At 37.7% G+C, this 20,395-nt stretch overlaps 1 long non-coding RNA gene across 1 annotated transcript in view; it reads left to right on the forward strand.

Moving 5' to 3' along the window:
- Positions 1 to 6,468: 6,468 nt before the first annotated feature.
- LOC135221072 (uncharacterized) overlaps positions 6,469 to 20,395 on the forward strand; it is a 339,610-nt gene continuing 325,683 nt past the window's right edge. The window contains exon 1 of the long non-coding RNA XR_010315869.1: positions 6,469 to 6,783. This is a non-coding gene — a long non-coding RNA (uncharacterized LOC135221072). The remainder of the gene's footprint in view (positions 6,784 to 20,395) is intronic.

The following is a 20,395-nucleotide window of genomic DNA, read 5'->3' on the forward strand; positions in this document are numbered from 1 at the left end:
TCTTCATCAATATCCTCTAAACGTTACTCAGCTGGAGAAGGTCATCCCATGAAGGGATTCACAAAGTTTCACTGAAATCAGTCCATCCATTCTCGAGATATTTTCAACCGAAATCTGTCCTTCCCAAATGAAGACTATATGGCGTTTTCTAAAAACATCGACTGAGATGATTCTGGGATATTATTCCCTTCCGCTCATTCCCTAATCAAGTTACGGAATTTGCAATCATTCCTGTTTGCAGAGTCAGCAGGAATCGTAAGTTCAAAAATCTAGAGGAAAAAAAATCGTTGGTCAAATACATCTGAATAAACTGCCTCGTCCATTATTACTCTTGTTCGTTCGCTTCTCCTCGGTCTTATGATGACTATGAAAACATGATTTCGTCTTCTCTAAAAGATATATTATAGAACATATGCAATCTACGAATATGATATAATACATCACACACATATATATTATATCTATATATATATATATATATATATATATATATATATATATATATATATATATAGAATAATATTAAGCTATCGAGTTATACTGTATGTCCCACTATTAGGAATAACCGAAGTATCACCACTGGCCCGCCACCCCATCGGAGGCCTCCTCCTCCTCCTCCTACTCCTCCTCCTCCTCTCCTCCTCCTGCACGGCCAATGAAGTGACTCCATTAGCGTCCTATGAGAGAAAAGCACAAAAATCCTACGGCAATATTTCACAAAAAAATTTCTTGCGTCCTTCTAATATCTTCACTCTTGGCGGAAGATTGGAAAATGGTCTCTGGGAATCTCATTATCGATATTATTAAGAGGATTACATTTTTCCAGTATGAGAGAGAAAATTCCCTTGAGGCTGCAATCTGCTTCTACTCTCTCTCTCTCTCTCTCTCTCCTCTCTCTCTCTATCTCTCTCTCTCTCTCTCTTTGTGGTGTATAGCATTATGAATTCAAGAACATTCTTTTTTTCCTGATCTGTGTCTTATATGCCCTTCCTAACACATGAATATACGTTTAGTAAGTCAGATCTTTTGTCTTTTCATATTTTTGACCGGAATACATCTTGGTTGCCTGATGGTTTGTTCGTGTAGGGAAGGTAAACTAATTTGGAAGGTCATACTTTTTCTATCCAAATGGCTCTTTTGGGGATGTATCTTCTGTGTATATATGTAAGTTTTTATATGTATTATATATATTTATATATATATATATATATATATATATATATATATACATATTATATATATATACATATATATATATATATATACTATATAGTATATATATATATATATATATACACATACTATATATATAATATATATATATATATATATATAAATATATATATATGTATGCATGTATGTATATATACATACGTATATATACACTCGCAGTTGTACCATGAAACACTTGTTAGGAGAGGGCGGTTAGCAAAATGGAAGAAAGGGCATATGAATGGGGTTAACAATAGAAGGAATGAAAACGGTTTGCAGCTAGGGGCCGAAGGAACTCTTCAAAAAGCCCTAAGTAATGTCTACAGTGCACCACGTAAGGTGCACTGACGGCATACTTCAAACAATGGAATATGCTGCAGTAATGAAAATTACGGAACTATGCGCACCAGGAGAGAGAGAGAGAGAGAGAGAGAGAGAGAGAGAGAGAGAGAGAGAGAGAGAGAGAGAATTAGGTTTCACAGAAACTTTCGAGTTCTCTCCGTTTAATTATGTTCTGTGATGAGTAGGAACCTTCCTAATTAAGATAAGAGGTGCTTCGTAATGTGGTCTTCCTGCATTGGGTTAACGCTCCCCCTCATTCATTTTCAAACGGAATTGCTGCTTTCTTCTCCGTTTCATTGGTTGAGCAAAAGTTCAAGGCTTTTAATCAAAATACAGACTTAAAAAAAAAAAGTGAAAATTCTGTATGGATACTTGCCTTTCATGCCTTATGAATAAGGAGAGGTAAATGAATCCCCTGAAGAAAACGTTTGGTGTCATAGGGCACCAATTGGTTCTAAGAAAAAAAACTGTTGCTTGTAGACTCAATAGCCCTGTTGAGTATTGTTGTTTTCTTTTAACAGCTGTTTGCTTGTTGTTTGTTGTCAATATGACCGAAGTCACTTGGCTTTGCGGCAGAGTTAAACACCTGTCTCCGTACTATGTGTACAGGCTGTTTAAGACTTCATAAAGACACCATGAGACGGTTCGTTTCTCCTCTCGCAGTGTTTGAGGTCAGGGAGTCTTCTGAAAGATAAGTTGAGGTTTCACGTGCGTTAATTCCATGTACTTTCGAACGTATAACGTTTGAATGATCACACCTTAGAAACAGAAACTATACATCATATCACCTGATCTTTCAATATTTCAAAGAAACCTCGAACCTTACATAACCACGAAATTAGTATTGCTTCTCAAACACCTAAACACGAGAGGCCTGCACTGTCGTGTCTACGTAGTCTTTGAGTGGTCGTCAAGGGGATCGCAGTGTTTGCATTCAAGAACTCGTAGTTCCCATAACGAGAAGAGTTTGCCACTCAGGGCCCTATGTTTCCCACTTAAGACTTCATTAGGAGCTTTGTAGGTGCTATGGAAGTTGCTTTCACTCTGCATTTATTTACAACGCAGTTTGTCACCAGATACATTATAATTTCAAGTTTATAGGAACACCGTGACGCTGTCTGTATTAATACCAAAACTTCTACTGCTGTATGAGAATTATTTTGATATTCTTCATCTTGAAAAAATATTTTAGTTTTCATGTTTAAAGGAAGTCATTTCATATCCGTGTTCAGGATTTTTTTTTTTATTTTTTTTTACGCAGAATATTCAGAGGTGCATACATGAGCAATTTAGTATCGTATTACCAGATTGAAGATTTCCAAATGCTGTAGAATTCGTAGCGAATCACAACAGTTTTTGATAAATCTTTGAATTTTACACCCCTTCATTAGTGTTTTCAAAACTAAAATGTTCATTGGCGAAGTATGTAGCCTCTATCCAACAGTAACACATCCGTAATTTCAAATTGCACTGCAGAATTGCTTTTCGCAAGCAAAAAAGAAAAAAAAGAAAAAAGCTAATGAGGAATGAGAGTAAAAAGGAGAAATTATTGCTTCAGTCACTTGCGATTTATGACTATTCTGAGAAGGAAAAGGGCTGATTTGGAGTGTTAAATCAATTCAGTAACACCTGAATGTTATTTATTTACACCCAATAAAACTGTTAAAATAGAATTGTTGGTCATATAAGACAGACTCTGTTATTAGTTTTCAGCACGGTATAATTTCCATTGATCGAACATCTGGCAGAGTAAAGGATCATGTGGGGACACTAATAATGACACGTGAAAAAATCTTAAATGGCTTTGCAACTTGTTAAAAAAGGAAAAAGAAAGCAAAGTGACTAGAGGGTAAAGGAGTTATCAAGTTAGGAAACGAACAACCTACGAAGCAAAGTCCACTGGAAGGCCGACATCCAGAGCGTTTGGAAGGGATCCGATCCCATAGAATCGACACTTCTGATTCAATTGTTTGTCACCGATGGTAAATTTAAGGAGTACCTACATGATCCTTCTGGGTCACACTCAGGACGTTTAAAGGTGATGATCGGCTGAGGATGCAAGGGCTAGGTAACATAGAATCTACAGTAGAAACAGACGTTTTGGTAATACAGAATGTTTTGTTGAAATGGGTATTCCGTACTATATAATATGCTGTAGGAATGGGTATTTGGTACTATAGAAAGTGATGTAGAAATTGTTGTTTGGTGCTCGAGAATTTATTGTAAAAACGGATGTTTGGTACTGTAGAATTTACTGTAGAAATGGGTGTCTGGTACTGTATAAGTTACTGTAAAAATTGGTGTTCGGTACTGTAGAATTTACTATAGAAATGGGTGTTTGGTACAGTAAAATGTACCGTAGAAGTTGGTGTTTGGTACTGTAGAATTTACTGCAGAGATGGGTGTCTGGTACTAAAGCATGTTCTGTAGATATTTTAAAGTATGTGTTATGCACTAGAAAGCGACTCAATTCCAGCAAAGTTCCACAACTAAAATACTGTTCCAGCTGACAGTTGAGGGGGTTGGGGGTTGGGGGTTCCGGGTAGGGTGTTTCAAGAATGCTATTCCAGTTTCACGTTTAAGTTCTAAATAAATATGTTTAAAAAAGTGTCTGAAACGGATATTACGCCATTGTTTCCAGGGATACAAGAGAAGCTAACGAATTCCAAAGTTTAGGGAAACTTTGAAGGAAAGCAGATAGATAAAATATATAACTGTATCAAGACATAAAGAATTCTCTTTATTTTCCTTAAACTGACGGCACGAATGTACAGTTCATTAATTCTAAGTTATTCCCAAAGCCCACAATTTTAGGTTTAAGTGACATTTTTATGTTACGAAAGCGGTTAGATCTAAGTAAGGATATTGAGCCTTTAGATGTATACATGCAAGCAAGAATTATGCAAACATTGATGTAGTTTAAATGACTAATGCAAATCAATGCATTATTATCTTATACCTTTCTAATGACTATATATACACACACATATATATACATACATACACATATTTATGTATATATATAGTATATATTCATACACATTTATATACACAGCTCATGTATGCGAACCTATATCATACTTGTTCATTTGCGGGCGCGTTTGTTAGTGTGTGAATGTATTTCGAGGTGTAACTAAATACTTTCGAAAATATGAATTTAACAGAGAGTAACGTTTATCAGTTTCAAATGACTTCTATATAACCCCTCTATAATATGCTGAAGGGTAAAGTTCACAGAACTAATACTTGCATTACAAACTCAGTATCTGCCGACTCTATGCACAACTAAAAAAAAAAAAAAAAAAAAAAAAAAAAACTTAGAATCTGTATTCGAAAATGGGGGCCTTCGGTAACCTTCACAGTAGTGAGGTGAGGAAACCTCATACACCCGACCCCACCAACCCTCCAACCTCAGCATATTCCAGCGTGTCTTCTAATCTATATGGATGTGGAGATAATGATACATGCAATAGGAGCTGTCGGTTTTAATTCGCCAGATGTTAATCCTGTGAAATAATACAATAATCCACAGTTTTCTGCAATCATCTTGTCGACTCAGATGAAGAATTAGGCACGAGATGAGAGATGATGAGATGATGAGAAGAGAGTGATGAGAGAAGAGAGGAGAAATAGAGACGAGAGATGAGAGAGAGAGAGAGGATGACGGAGAGTGAGAGAGAGACCGCAGAGACCGAGAGAGAGCGTCGAGGGAGAGGAATCCTGACGAGATGAGACGAGGAGTACACAGGTATTCAATGGCCTGAATTACAAAACTGCGTTCATCGTAAGTCATATTTTTCAAAATATTCCACTTGCAAGTTATAGGTCTAAATTATGCACGCCTATATAATTGCTATTTGATGTATGGCCATTCTGGGGTGACTTTTCTTTAAAGCCTCAATTGATTAACTTTTTTATCTTCCATGTAAGAGTTACTTATTCATCAAATTAAACAAGAATAGACCCTTAAAGAACACTGAATTTATAACTAATAAGAAATATCACAAGGAAATTAAAACTTTCCCACTGACGCTACGCAGTTATTATAATTCACCTGCAAGCAGAAACACGGTAAGAGGGATTAGTAAACTCATATAGAAACAGCGGTTTCATTCCGCCAGTTAATCTGCAATTATATCGGACTTCAAGGGAGATTTATCTCTGATTGACCTCACAGAAACGGTTGTGGTATTTATGTACTTAAATGGATTTAGACACACACACACACACAAATCAAAAGGGTGAAAGCCAAATCTATCTATGCTTCCCGGATAATATTTATTACGAAAGGGAAATTTATTTTTTCCTTTCTCTAATATTTTCTTTTTGTAATATTATGGGCTGGCCGAAGGGCAAGATCTATGTTGGCATAAGGCCATTTACATCTATAATAACAAGAGGCAACGCTTAAGTTCTTCACGGTAAGAAGAAAGATCCCTTAGACCAGACCAAATAAGGCAGCTTATGCACTTAGAAAAAAACATTTTGGAATTTTGATATTACGCAGAATGGGTGTGCGGTTAAAATGCAATAAGGTCGAAAATATCACAGAAGTCCTATAATTGGTTGGCAATGTGCTTGCTTGCAAGTTCATGTCAGGATAATTATCTTAAGCCACGTATCACCGCTTACTGTGGAACTTAGCTTAAGGAAGTAGCTTGAGAATGATGTACAGTTATGCATGGGTTTTGCTTCTCAGCTGGAAGATACTGGAAATGTTATGAAAGAAACGACAGAGTCACTAGAAATGGCGGTGTCAGTTGAAAGAACCAATCATGTTGTCGCTCTCATACAGAGCTTGGCTAGTCAGGCCAATATGAGCCAATCAGAACGCGCGTGACATTCGTCTGTATTTAGTACACCCCCGGTAACAGGAAAACTATATAAAACTTTCATTCTGGTTTTGGAAGTCATTGTAAACAAACGTTACGTTCACGATGTTTTGCAGTTTACGTATTTTCTTAAAAGTTGTGGTTAATAATATTGATGTTGAACCTAATACTCTATATTTCCCTCTATATAAGTAGTACATAAATAGGATATGTAATTAAAAAGTGGGCTAATTAACGAGGAGGAATGAAAGGTTCTTAGCCTAGTTTCTGCCAGGTTGCTCTTGTAGCTGAACCATGAAGTTTGTCCCTCAGCGTTGATCATCAGAATTTGGGCAAGGATACTTTAACTGTTTCCAGAAGTATTGATTGCCATCCAGAGATAACTAGAGGAATGTTGGTAAGTGTTGAATTTTCCTTTCCTAGGATGCAGTTTTTAAGGTTGATTCACCTAGACCTAGGTTTTCTTTTTCAGAGCTACCTAATTTTTTTTTTTATAGTAGTGCCTATGTAGGCGTTGTAGGCCGGTCATACTGTGGATGGCAAAACTTCCAAGTGTTCATTACATTTTAATAGTCCGTTTCCAGGAGAAAAATATTATACCTAGAATGACATAAAATCTGTGTACACTAGAATGGAGTAGGGCAAGATGACAACAACCTACCTAATCATGCTCGTGTAACATGCAGACGTAGCCTAGCCTACGATTGTAGAAATTCAAAATGGGCCAATACCGGGTATTTTGAAATAGTTTTTGTTTTTCTGGTAGATTTTAACATTATGACGATTGTGATGTACCTATACTTTCTTTGGAAATACTTTGTTAGGTAATTGATTTCAAAACCCTAAAGGCAGTAGGCTAAGGTACCTTAGGCTAGATAATAGGGTTTGGGGGCTGGGTGGATGAGTGCACCATTAGGTGGGGGAGGGGGTGTTTAAAAAACAAGCCGAAACCAGGAATATGGAGTACGCCAACCAAGTCTAGGATGCCGAGACTAGAAGTAACAATGGAGGATACTCTAGGTCTAGGCTATGCCTTGTACCTGCAATTAGGCCCATTTGGTTTGTAAAACATTTTTTTTTTCGTGTAAATGAAAATACCTACCCATTGGAATCCCAGGGAAAAAGTACAAGTACTGTATTTCAGCAGCATTAGACATTGTCACATTTGAGAATATTTTGTTTTTGTTTTTTGTATAGTTTGTGTTCATGTAAATTAAACAACACAGCAAAAACATCACATCTGTAAGGAAGTTCACACAAATGCTTTGGTGACAATGCTATTCTGTATTTTTTTTTTCTGCGTGGCAATATTAGGATGACCTAGAATCAGTTATGCTTTTTAAATCTAATATTTTAATGTTGGAGTTCATTTGCCTAGTTCTTAGGTTTCCTTAGTATGCTTAATATGAAAAGCATACAAAATTCTTTCGTAAATTTACTGTTACAGAGATATTTACTTATGCATATTGTTAACCTCAAGGACTTTACCTAAGTTTTCTTGGATTTAGAAGCACATGGACTCCTGAACAGATTTCGTTTATCCCAATGTATCATGCGTATGGCTAGGTTGTTTATTTTTAGTGAATTGTGTTAATTGCATCAGGAAATGGGGGTATGTGAGCAATGGTAAATACCTCATCGCCCCTGGACCTCCACCTAACCTAACTTAGGCCGCTTTAAATCAAACTAAACAAAAGGGTTACAACCTAACTCAGGTCGCTATAAATCAAACTAAACAAAAGGGTTACAACCTAACTTAGGTCGCTATAAATCAAACTAGACAAAAGGGTTACAACCTAACTTAACTTAAACTTTGTTGGTTCCTTACCTGGGGTGTGACTTGATACTTCCCCACCCCTGGACCTCCACATCAGATATGGATGTTAAAGCCATTGAAATCCTATTTTTGGTCACAGTGTAAGTGATGAAAAACCTTCATGTGTATAGAATTGTTTGTGGAAATTCGACTTTAGCAAATGACAGACTATGACTGTATCAGAAATCCTCAAACTAAATGTCAAAATTACTTTATGCCGTCTTCAATTCAGCATTATCATACATGACAGTAGTATTAATCTTTTTGATCGTCAGCAACATGAAACTCTTTACAACTGTTATTCAGCTGAAGGCAAGATCGTATAGGCAAAATACTCGTGAGTAGCGTCCATCCCACTTCACTTAGTAAACATGATAGGATACATATTTTATGACTATTAATCAATCATGACGAGTAGAGTAGCATATCGTCCTCCACTCCACACCTGAGAAAGAAATACTGTTTTCTTTGGTTTTGCCATGTGTTCAATAATTTTAGAATAATCATATAATTGCCATGATGCAATATCGTACACATGGTGTTGTACCAACATTGTTTGCATGGTCAAATATGCGTATTTGTAGTATTTGTAGTTGTATTGGCCGAGCAATCCCTCCAGAAACTGAATGACCATTTTCTTTGAGGAAGTCGAGATATGAGAATTAGCGTCCAGCCAGAATTTTAGGAGGAACTATTCTGTTGAGTTCTACTTTGCGTTTGTAATTATTTTCGCCATATATATATATATATATATATATATATATATATATATATACTATATATATATATATATATTATATATATATATTGTGCATGTGTGTGTGTAGCCTATGTGTGTGGGTGCGTGAATGTTAAAATTTTATGTTAAAGTGTAGCTAAAAATTATTCGGTCACCCTTTCAGCGTAATTTTCCCATTGTTTTATGTTAGTTCATTGTGTCATCTTACTATTAAAACAGTTTCATCACAATTCTGGACTTATTCTGTAACATAGTCTTTCTCTTCAGCTGCGTCAGATCTGCCAGGACCACAGCTTCTTCAGTAATTTTTTTCATTTTCAAGTCCAAACCGATTTTGAGATCAATTTGGCCACGTTTTGCTCAAGCAAATGAATTGATATTACTTGTTCCACGTGATTTCACCGAAATCTTTTCATACATTGTAGATTTTGACACTTCGGTTTTGTCTATTAGATCACCTTTTCTTTTCATATATCCTATCCACAATTTTACGGATTGTTCATAAGCATTTATCACATTGACTGATTGTTGATCACGTTACTTTCAAAATTTATATGAGGGCTTATTGTAAAATTCGGTATTCCCTTAGCTGGGTTAGTGTCGTCAGTGCACCTCATGCGGTGCAATGTAGGTATTAAGAAGGTTCTTTGCAGCGTCCCTTCGGACCCTAGCTGCAACTCGTTTAATTTCTTTTATTGTACCTCCGTTCATATTATCTTTCTTCCATCTTACTTTCTACCCTCTTCTAACAATTGTTTCATAGTGGAACTGCGAGGTTTTCCTCCTGTTAAAACTTTCGAACCTCCTTTACTCTCAATTTTCCTTCCAGCGCTGAATTACCTCATAGCTCCCAGCGCTTGGCCTTTGGCTGAAATTATATATTCCAAGTCTAAATTTGGGTATTCAGACCTAATCATCAGTCTTACCATTTCCTTTGTTATGAAATAATTGCACATGTCCTCAGGCTTTTGTGCGCACTGTCGATCAATAATTTAAGTATAAAATAATAAACATTATCGATAGGGTTTCTGGAAATGGCTACGAAAACAAAAGAAGTAAGAACATAATTGCGCCTGTGACCACTTTGATGATGGGTATGTGTCGGGTTTTGATTTATATTACAGGTTTTCCACTTGGGCCAAGTTTATCGCGCCCATACGAGGTAGTTGGCCAGTAGTGTTCTTTCATAATTGGTTACATTTTTAGCTCTATACTCGAGTTGCATTTATCAATAGTTCAGAAAATTTACCAACACCACTCCAGCAAAAATTGTCTCTGTAAAACTTATGATATGACTGATTTATTGTCAGAGTTAATTGGCTTTGCGACAGCAACTGGTAGTGGTATGATAGGAAGTTGGGAGATCAATTTTGACCATGAATATCTGAAGGCCCAATTAGTCTGCAAGTTAAAACGACAAATGTAATCGTGGCAGTCGGAAAAAAAAGATGGTAAAAATGCCATCGCACATTTTCCCCTTTTTAAGCTGATGAAATCTCGAGGGATTAATTTTCAAAGAATTAAGTTTAGCAAAAAAAAAAAAAAAAAAAAAAAAAAAAACAAAAAAAAAAAAAAAAAAAAAATGTCATCCCATAGCAGAATAAACTCATTTTTGTTCTCGGTCGCCTCTGGGGAAATTTAAGAGCCCGTGGAAATCCCCTTTGATTGGAAACAGATACAAATGAAGACATTGTTTTATCCTCTGCCTTCTTGGATGCTTGCTTCTCCAGGAAACAACATTATGGGATGCTTGCTTTTCCAAGAAACAACTCGGCAGCAAGAGGATGCAGTGTGATATCCTGGTTGTTTCAAACTTCTACAACGGAATCCTCACTATAGATCTTTAAGAGAAGGTAGATTAAGAAGAGCGGCCTTCTTAAAGAGTCCGCATCCCGGCAATTACCCACTAATGATATCAAATGAATATGCCCATTATCCTTCGCTCCCTATAGATTTAATTCAATTCCCGGACAGATTTCGTAATTGCCCCAGAGGGGAATACGTCGGGGTGGGAGAAGACCGATAAGAGGCGAAGGTAGAAGAGAATTAAGGAGTCGGGCGAAGGATGGAAATCATCTTCTTGGGGAGAGAAGACCAGAGGAGAGAGGAAAGGAACGATTGGTGGGGGAAGGGAGGGATGGGGAAGTCGCTGTGCATAGGAAAGGAACCAGAGATGAATAAAACCGCCGTGGAAGTCGCGAGGGAGATTGATATCATCTTTGAGCGAAGGGGGAATAAAGGTCAGTTTTGTAAGCCCTCGTCATCGGAGGACTGTAACCTTTATTCTATTTTGTTGTGGGTTTCTGTCCCCCCCCTACATATTGTGATAAGATGAGATTGATCCGTGGTTACCTACTCTACGAAGATGTCGGATTTTTGGTTGATGCATACATTCCGAGACATCAAATTAACCTGCCCCCAAATCCCCTTTCACCATAGTAGCAGCGCCCACAACCCACCCCTCTCTTTCCTCAACTCCCCTAACTCTCTGCTTATTCATCCCCACCCTCCTTCCTTCCCTCAGCCTCCAGATCATTCCCCCCCCCCCCCCCCCCCCCCAAACCCCCGCCTCATTCCTTCCATTCGAACAAAATTCCCGCGGGAGCTTATGTGGATCTTAATTCGACAAAGGATGATGGAGAAGCAATTAGTGACATATAATTGAACGATATTCATATCCTCCCTCCCTTCCCCAACTCATCCCTCTCTCTCCTCCTCCCCTCCCCTTCCCTCCCCAGCGTACTCCTCAAAGCGGAAATGATGGGATCAGTTTTTGGTCATCTCTCCATAATGGAAAAGAGACGAGATGGAAGACGCCTAAATGATTTTCAGTGTGGTCCTCTCTTGTAAGGGTGTTTTTATCGTTGCATCTGTAAGGCGCGGAGGACCTTAATGCTTTCTAAGGTTTTCCTGACTCTCGCTTTAATAGGCCCAGACTTATGTCGAAATTCTGAATAACATGATGTATAGTGCATAATATATCATGATAATCTTTTAAGTCGTTGTTAAGATATGGAGACCCATTAAACCCCTCGATTAAATTGGTTTTGTCATCAGCATTCTAAAAATCATGCTACAGGGAATAAATTAATTTTAGAATGAGGTTATATATCTCTGTTGGTTAATATTGAAGCGCCCTTTGTATGTTGTTTACCTGGTATGTTTAATACGTGTTTTGGAGTTCTGGGGGTTTTGTGGTTTTCGTGATGAAGTAGTTTATGTAATGTCTAGAGTAGAAATACACATTTGAAGGAAATTGGACGTAGAATTTGACTCGTTGTTGGTGTGTTTTTAGTATTCGAAAATGAAAAATATGTTATTGTATCTTTCCATTAACTTTTTCGTTTCTTGAACTTCCGTATCATCTTGTTTGCCGCTGATGATCGAATTGGTTTTAGGTTCATGGTTCATCTTCATAACAAAAGATGCAAACATTCTAGAGATACTGGAAGGATTCTTTTCAGGATTTATGTGCCTGCATTGCTTGTGTACACTATATTAATTTTATGCGTGCCCATACCGGCCTGAATGACGGTATTGGAAGAGAGGTTCGAGATTCGAGATGGGGAGTCCCTGTCTACCTTAAAAAAAAAAAAAAATATTTGGAGGGTTGAGAAGTCCAGTCCCGACATTAAGAACTTAAATATTGCCCGGAAGCCCAGGCCTTGGTACTTTTATTCTCTGCTTATATGGGGTTATTTACAAGAGATGCTAGCAAGTTTCAACATAATTCTTTAGGTTTAATAATGTGTGTGTGTATATTTAATATATATATATATATATTATATATATATATATATATATATAAAATGGTATGTATTGTATATGAATGTATTTATGTATATTTATGGATTTATAATTGTAAACCTTTTTAATCCCTGTCGATAAAAATGTATGATAAACCCAAGCAATAACATTTTGCTTGGTAGAGTATGCTAGTTTTTTATCCGGTATTTTTTATTATTCTGAAGTCATCATTTCATTACGGATGTTTTACCCTGCGCAAGATAAACCTTTCTTCAGTGCAATATCTGCATATCTGTTCGTACCTACCCTCTTATTTCGTCAGTATATCAGGGTAGCAGAAGAACCTGCGATATTCATAAGGTTTATCATTTGCATTTGGCGGATGTTCCAGTCCCTTTTAACCAGAAAGGTAGGTATTGTCATCAAAAAGTGGCATCTGGTGGCGCTGGAAATTTCAGCATGATCCAGAGTTTTGTACAATGTCCCTCATGCTATCAGAGTTTTGGGGATCAATTTCTGAGTCACTAATTTTATGAGAACACCTGAAAACTTTCTAAAGTCAGATTTTTTTTTTTTGTGTGTGGAAAAAATTCTGTACTATTACAATTGGTAACTTCTTAACCTTTCATTATTTTCCATGCGTTTATTTTCATATAAATTAAAAATATCGCATGTTTATTCACAATAAAACACGCAGCAGAATTCATTAGTCTCACACACTACACTTGGCAAAGCAACGTCGAGAATTCATTTTTCAACTTAAAATACAAGCTCACTTTTGCGTTAGTATAAGGAAAAAAATATCGGTCATTATGGTTTTAGATGGTTTGTGTATCCCGAGGGAATGTGATGCTATAAGTTGGTGAGGGAAGCATATGATTGACAGCGTTAAGAGGAGGGAAGAGAAAGAGAAAGTCGTAGAGTACTGGATAGATGGAGAGACAGCGTCATTTAAATGGAAAGGCTTATCTAATATCCAAGAGGAGAGAGAAAGAGCTGGAAGAGGCGAATGGCCCGTTGTAGTGCGGATGTATATTGAGTTTGATGTAGTACCATTTATCAGTTGACTATGTAGGTCTACTATGTTGGGGTTAATTTTGTGGAAGTTTATTGCATTTTGGGTCCACTATTGATGTAGTAGTCAAAGGATGAATAAGGTGGTGACTGATTTATTTTCCTCCTTGCAGACAGCCCCTACCCTCCTCGTAGCAGGGTAGTATCGTCAGTGCACCTCATGTGGTGCACTGTAGGCATTAATTAAGGTTCTTTGAAGCGGGCCTTTGGCCCCTAGCTGCAACCCCTTTCGTTCCTGTTACTGTACTTCCTTTCATATTCTCTTTCTTCCATCTTACTTTCCACACTCTCCTAACAGTTGATTCATAGCGCAGCAGTTGGGTTTTCCTCCTGTTACACCTCCCAAACCTTTTACTGTCAATTTCCGTTTCAGCGCTGAATGAACTCATAGGTCCCAACGCTTGGTCTTTGGCCTAAATTCTGTATTCAATTTAATTCTATTCTATAACGAGAAACGGCATAGTTATATTCATGTTTTTCTATGCCAGTATAAGAGAGAGAATTACCAGGTCAGTCTGTGATTAACAGTTGCTCGAAATCACAGAAGCAGGTGACATAATTCTTTTTGTTGTAAAATGATGCATTCATTGCTTTCTCGTGGATTATTGATATCCAAATGTTTCCTTGTCGACTTTTGCATTTTTCTTAATGGTACTAGAGATACCAAGGTGTACATTTAAACTTTCGCTTTACCCAGAATTATCAATAATTGAAAAGCTAGAGCAGTCCACTGCAGTTGAGTAAATCAGTTTTCAATCATTCTCAGCAGTTGACATTGAAAAGTATTAAATGGAAGGGATTATGAGTGAGAAGGAATTTAGAGTTAAAAATTAAAGAAGCCGAATATTTTGGGAACTTTTCGGTAGTAAACTGTATTCCCATTTGGAAAAGATACACATACGAGTATATATTTCTCTCTCTCTCTCTCTCTCTCTCTCTCTCTTCTCTCTCTCTCTCTCTCTCACAGGTGTTTGCATCTGTTGAGAGAATTACGAGTGAATATTCTCTCTCTCTCTCTCTCTCTCTCTCTCTCTCTCTCTCTCTCTCTCTCTCTCTCTCTCTCTCTCTCTCTCCTTTGTCTGTCTCGTACAGGTGTTTGTATCTTCTGAGAGAATTAGCTTCGATTGATTTGGGAACCGTTAATAATGACGTTAGAGTGGGCGGCTTTGTCCACACACTCCCTGCCAATTTTCGAGCCACTTTAAATGCAAATTTCAAATTCCAGAACTTATTTGGAGAGTTAAAACTTCGGGAGGTCTGCCTAAGGCATCAGCCACTCTTCGGTTCGTGTCTAGTAACGTGGCTCCACGAGAGAGAGGTTGTGTCATTTCCCATGTTGTGTGTATGTCTTGGTAGTTGTTTTGCAGAAGTGATGTTGGAATTAGCAGAACATGGAGTGGCTTTAAGAAATTTTAAAGAGGAGTTTGTTATAGAGGCGCTTGCCTGCTGGTTTTTTGGGAGCTATATATATTGGGGAGAAAATGGTAGCACTGGTATAATTCACATCTCTCTCGCTCACTGATTTTACAATTGCTGGTTCACTCTTTAAAATACACACATACTATATATATATAGATATAATATATATATATATATATATAGATATACACACACATATAATCTATCAGTATCTTTTGGGCAAAAACGTATTCACTTGTAATAACCACAAACCTTTTTTAGCGTCTATAGATTTCTTCAAACTTTTGGATACTCTTGTCTCTACAAAGCCTAAGATTCAAATAGGAGAATATTAATCAATTCTGACGTTCGTGATCAGGTGGGTAACTTAAATTTGCTCAGATATATCTTACGTGGGTTCGAATCTTACTACGGACGTCAGAATTGCTTCACATCCTTCAACTTGGATCCTTGGCTTTGTAGTTTAGTCATCTTGAGATTTAGAGAAATAATTAAATAATAGGCCAAAATTTCTTTGGCGCAATAGAGTTTTTGCACAGTGTAAAATACTGTATGAACAATTGGCCATGAAACTTTCGGCCACGGCTCGGTGGTGGCCTGTCCTAGTTTTGCCAGACGGACAATTATGGCTAACTTTAACCTTATATAAAATTAAAACTACTGAGGCCAAAGCGCTGCAATTTGGAATGTTTGTTGATTGGAAGGTGGATGATCAACATGCCAATTTGCAGCCCTCTAGCCTCAGCAGCTTTTAAGATCTGAGGGCGGAGAGAAAGAATGTGGACGGACAGACAAAGCCGTCACAATAGTTTCCTTTTACAGAAAACTATAAATCATGGAAAATAATTGAAGAAATTTATCATGATTTATATGCTACTATATAAATCATTCGTTTAAATCTCCACGGGCGAAACCCATTCCTATGATTGGAGGAATATTCCGAAAAATACCATATATTAAGAAACTTCCCAATGTGAGCGTTCTTCTCGCCTCTCCCTTTCTTTCCAGCAGCGGTATTATATCTCCGAAGGAACATATAGCTCTTTGCCCTCACCGAAGTCTTCTCCGGCGCCAGAAAATCCGAATGGCGGAGATGAAATACACCTGAATTTCTCCCGCGGGTGAAATAGATGGCTATGGTCGAACCTTAAGACCCCATTAAATTCGCAGGCGAGGGAAGTTTAGGAGGCGAGAGGGGCTTTGCCCAACGCCATCTTGAATTGCCTCGCCTTAAAACCTGCCTATAGCAGGCCTTCTATAGCACTGTTGCCACCCGCCTCCTCATCAGTTGCTTTTAAATTAAAGCTCTCCTAGGGCTGGGCCGAATGATTCGATATTTTTACGTGGCTAGGAATCAATTGGTTACCTAGCAACGAGACCTACAGCTTATTGTGGGATCCGAACCACATTATATCGAGATATCAATTTCTAATCACCAGAAACAAATTACTCTGGTTCCACGTTGGCAGAGCGGGGAATCGAACTCGGGACTACCGAATTGGTAGGCGAACACGTGACCCACTCGTCCATCTAGGAACTGACAGTTGCTTTTAATATCACTAAAATGTGACCTTTTGATGTCGGACGGTTGTAAAAAGCTATCTTTCCTGCAGATTGTGTGTAATTGGAAATTGTGTAATTTCTGAAGATTAGCGGCTGTGTAACGTCCTGCCCCGTAGGTTGGTAGTGCCGTCAGTGCACGTCACACGGTGCACTGTAGGCATTACTTTAGATTCTTTGCAGTTTCCCATCGGCCCTTATCTGCATCCTCTTTCATTTCTTTTCCTGTACCTCCGTTCATATTCTCTTTGTAACATCTTACTGTCCACCGTCTCCCAACAATTGCGCGCCTCAATGGCGTGGTTGGTATGGTCTTTGCCTGCCACCTCGGTGGCCGCGAGTTCGAACCTCGGGCATTTCATTGAGGGGTCAGAGATGTGTATTTCTGGAGATAGAAGTTCACTCTCGACGTGGTTCGGAAGTCACGCAAAGCCGTTCGTCCCGTTGCTGAATAACTGCTGGTTCCATGCAACGTCAAAACACCATACAAACAAACAAACCTAACAATTGCTTCATAACCCAACTGCGAGGTTTTCCTCGTATTACACCTTTCAAACTTTCTTACTGTCAGTTTCCGTTTCAGCGCTGAATGACCTCGTAGGTCCCAGCGCGTGGTCTTTGGCCTAAATACATAGTATATTCTGTTTTGTTCTGTATAACTTCCTGGTGTCTCAAATCTCGCCTAATATTTTTGTCGTATCTCCGGTCACATGGGAAGTGTAAAATGACAGAGAGTAGTATTTATTCTTCGTGTCAATTTTCTTACTTTAATTTGAGTAAACGCTTGATATCAGTCTTCCCTGCTTGAAAATGTTCTCTAACAGTTTGTTTCTGTTATCTCATATAATTAAAATTCACTATTTAGTTGTCAACGTAGTTAGAACCCCGTATGGGGTAGTGCTGTCAGTGCAACTCCTGCGGTAAACTGTAGGTAACTTAAAGTTATTAGCAACGTCCCCTCGGTCCCTAGCTGCAACCCCTTTCATTCCCTTTACTGTACCTCTGTTCACATTCTCTTTCTTCCTTCTCGCTATCCACCCTCTCCTAACAATTGTTTTAGAGTGCAACTGCGAGGTTTTCCTTCTGTGACACCTTTCAAACCGCTCCTAGCTGCATCTACTCTCATTCATTTTACTGTACCTCCGTTCATATTCTCTTTCTTCCATTTTACTGTCCACCCTCTCCTAACAATTATTTCATAGTGTAACTGCAAGGTTTTCCTCCTGTAACACCTTTCAAATCTTTTACTGTCAATTTCCGTTTCAGCGCTGCATGGCCTTATAGTTGCCCTTGTGCTTGGTATAATGCCAAAACTTTCGATAAATATCAAATAACTTAAAAAAAATGAAACCTTTCAAACCTCACTACTCTCAATTTCTCTTTCAGCGCTGAATGACCACATAAGTACCAGTGCTTGGCCTTTGGCCTGAATTCTGTCATTCCATTCCAGCGTAGCTAGAAAATGCTGTGATGTTGCTAGACTTTCCCTCCCAAATATTTTGGCTGTTTTAATGCTATTCGTTATACCATTTAGTCAGCCGCCTTAAGTATAGGCTACATTTACTGCAGTGTACTTTAGGGAATATTTAGATTGCGATTAATATTCGAAAAGTTTAAAGGGTCATCTAATATGAAGACAGTGATGTGCATCCCATGTGTATATATATTATATATATATATATATATATAATTATATATATATATATATATATATATATATATATATTATATATTTAAATACATTCATTGTTAAAACAGGATACGTCCCAAGTATAAAAGGCCCATTAAACCCACTGGCTGAATGCTAAAGACTATATTTCGGTGGACTGACCTCCTCCCTTATCAAGTAATGAATGACATTATACACTTGATAACGGTGGAAGTCAGTCCACCGAAATATAGTCCTTAGCTTTCAACCAGAGTGTTTTAGTGGGCCTTTTATTCTTAAGACACACACACACACACACACACTATATATATATATATATATATATATATATATATATATATATATATATATATAGAGAGAGAGAGAGAGAGACGAGAGAGAGAGAGAGAGAGAGAGAGAGAGAGAGATATATATATATATATATATATATATATATATATATATATATATATATATATATGATTTGAGAGAGAGAGTAATAATATTCGTAGTGGTAGCAACAGTAGTTGTTGTTAGCAAACCTTTCTATATAATCAACGCCCATATTTTCTTCTAATGCGATTTGTAATGAAACTTATTAGCTACATCAATATCTTTAATATATGTTATTTAAATGCCATCATAAGCCACATTTATTTTTTTATTCACTTTTTTAATGCTGTAAGATTTACAGCGATGTTTGTTGTAATCTTTTCCGTTTCTGGTTATTATTTCATTTATCGCTATCTTATACGTCACCCTTATGTCCATGGTTTCAGTATGAACAAGATATCCCAAACCTGTGTCGGATATGTTAGATAAAATATCGTTAACATTTTAAAGCGACAATATCATTTCTTAAACTAAGAGTCATTTGTACGACTTCTGTTCTTCATGACCATGGGCCTTAGAGCTGTGAACTCGCCAGAGTTTGCTGAATCACTGAACCGAGGCTTCATGGTATGCGTAGTTCGTGTAGGAATTTAATGCGTTCATCTTAGACAGTGCAGTGTCCAAAATCAGGGTTAGTTCCCCATTTCCCCCACTTACCGTATATCTGATTTTGAATAGCAACGCGGAATCAGGAAGTAGAAGCGACGACTGTTGGTGGTTTATCTTTAAATAAGATTGGAGATAAATAAAAGATTCTTTTCGGTGCCGGTAAACCAAGTCACTTTTTCCCGAATAAAAAAAAATGTTTTCTTGCGAGTAGACTTCTAATTAGACTCATTCGGAAATTGCCATGTGGCAACATTTTCACCATGTAATTGTTTTGGCAATTTGCAGATGAAGGAGGCCAGAAAATATGGGTGAATATTAGTAGTCAGATAGATAAATAAGAAAATCGAATGATGGTTTTATTAAGATAATTATATTCACGTTGACGGATGCATTAAAAGAAAAAATATAATAATATTATTACAAAGAATGATCTCTCTATACATTCTCTGTCGATCGAGAAAAGGATCCCGTAGGGGGCTAGAGCAATCAGTACACCTCGCGCGGTGCACTGTAGGCATTACATGCTTTGCAGCGCCCCTTCGGCCCTTAGCTGCAACGCGACCCATTGCATTCCTTTTACTATACCTCCGTTCATATTCTCCTTCTTCCATCTTCCTTTCCACTCTCTCCTAACAATAGTTTAATTGTGCAACTGCGAGATTATCTTCCCGTTAACCTTTAAAACCTCCTTTACTCTCAGTTTTCTTTCAGCGCTGATTAACCTCATAGGTTAATCAGCGCTTGGCCTATTCCTTACATCTTATATTCCAGTTCCAGTTCCAAGAAAAGAGGAGATGAGGAGGAAAGGAAGGAAGGATGAAGTCTCGGCGACTGGAGGAATTTTGTATGGGGTGTGTTTTTTTTCTTATCCTCTTCTTTGTTATGAAGTTGTATCCCCGGGTGTCGTATATGAAGCCCTCAATCTTTCTGTCAAATCCAGGTGGCTGCAGGTTTCCTGGTGAAGGATAGGGCCAGTTTACAGTGGGTGAAGGGATGGAGGTGGG

This window comes from Macrobrachium nipponense, chromosome 20 (genome assembly GCF_015104395.2).
Source record: "Macrobrachium nipponense isolate FS-2020 chromosome 20, ASM1510439v2, whole genome shotgun sequence".
Taxonomy (NCBI): domain Eukaryota; kingdom Metazoa; phylum Arthropoda; class Malacostraca; order Decapoda; family Palaemonidae; genus Macrobrachium; species Macrobrachium nipponense.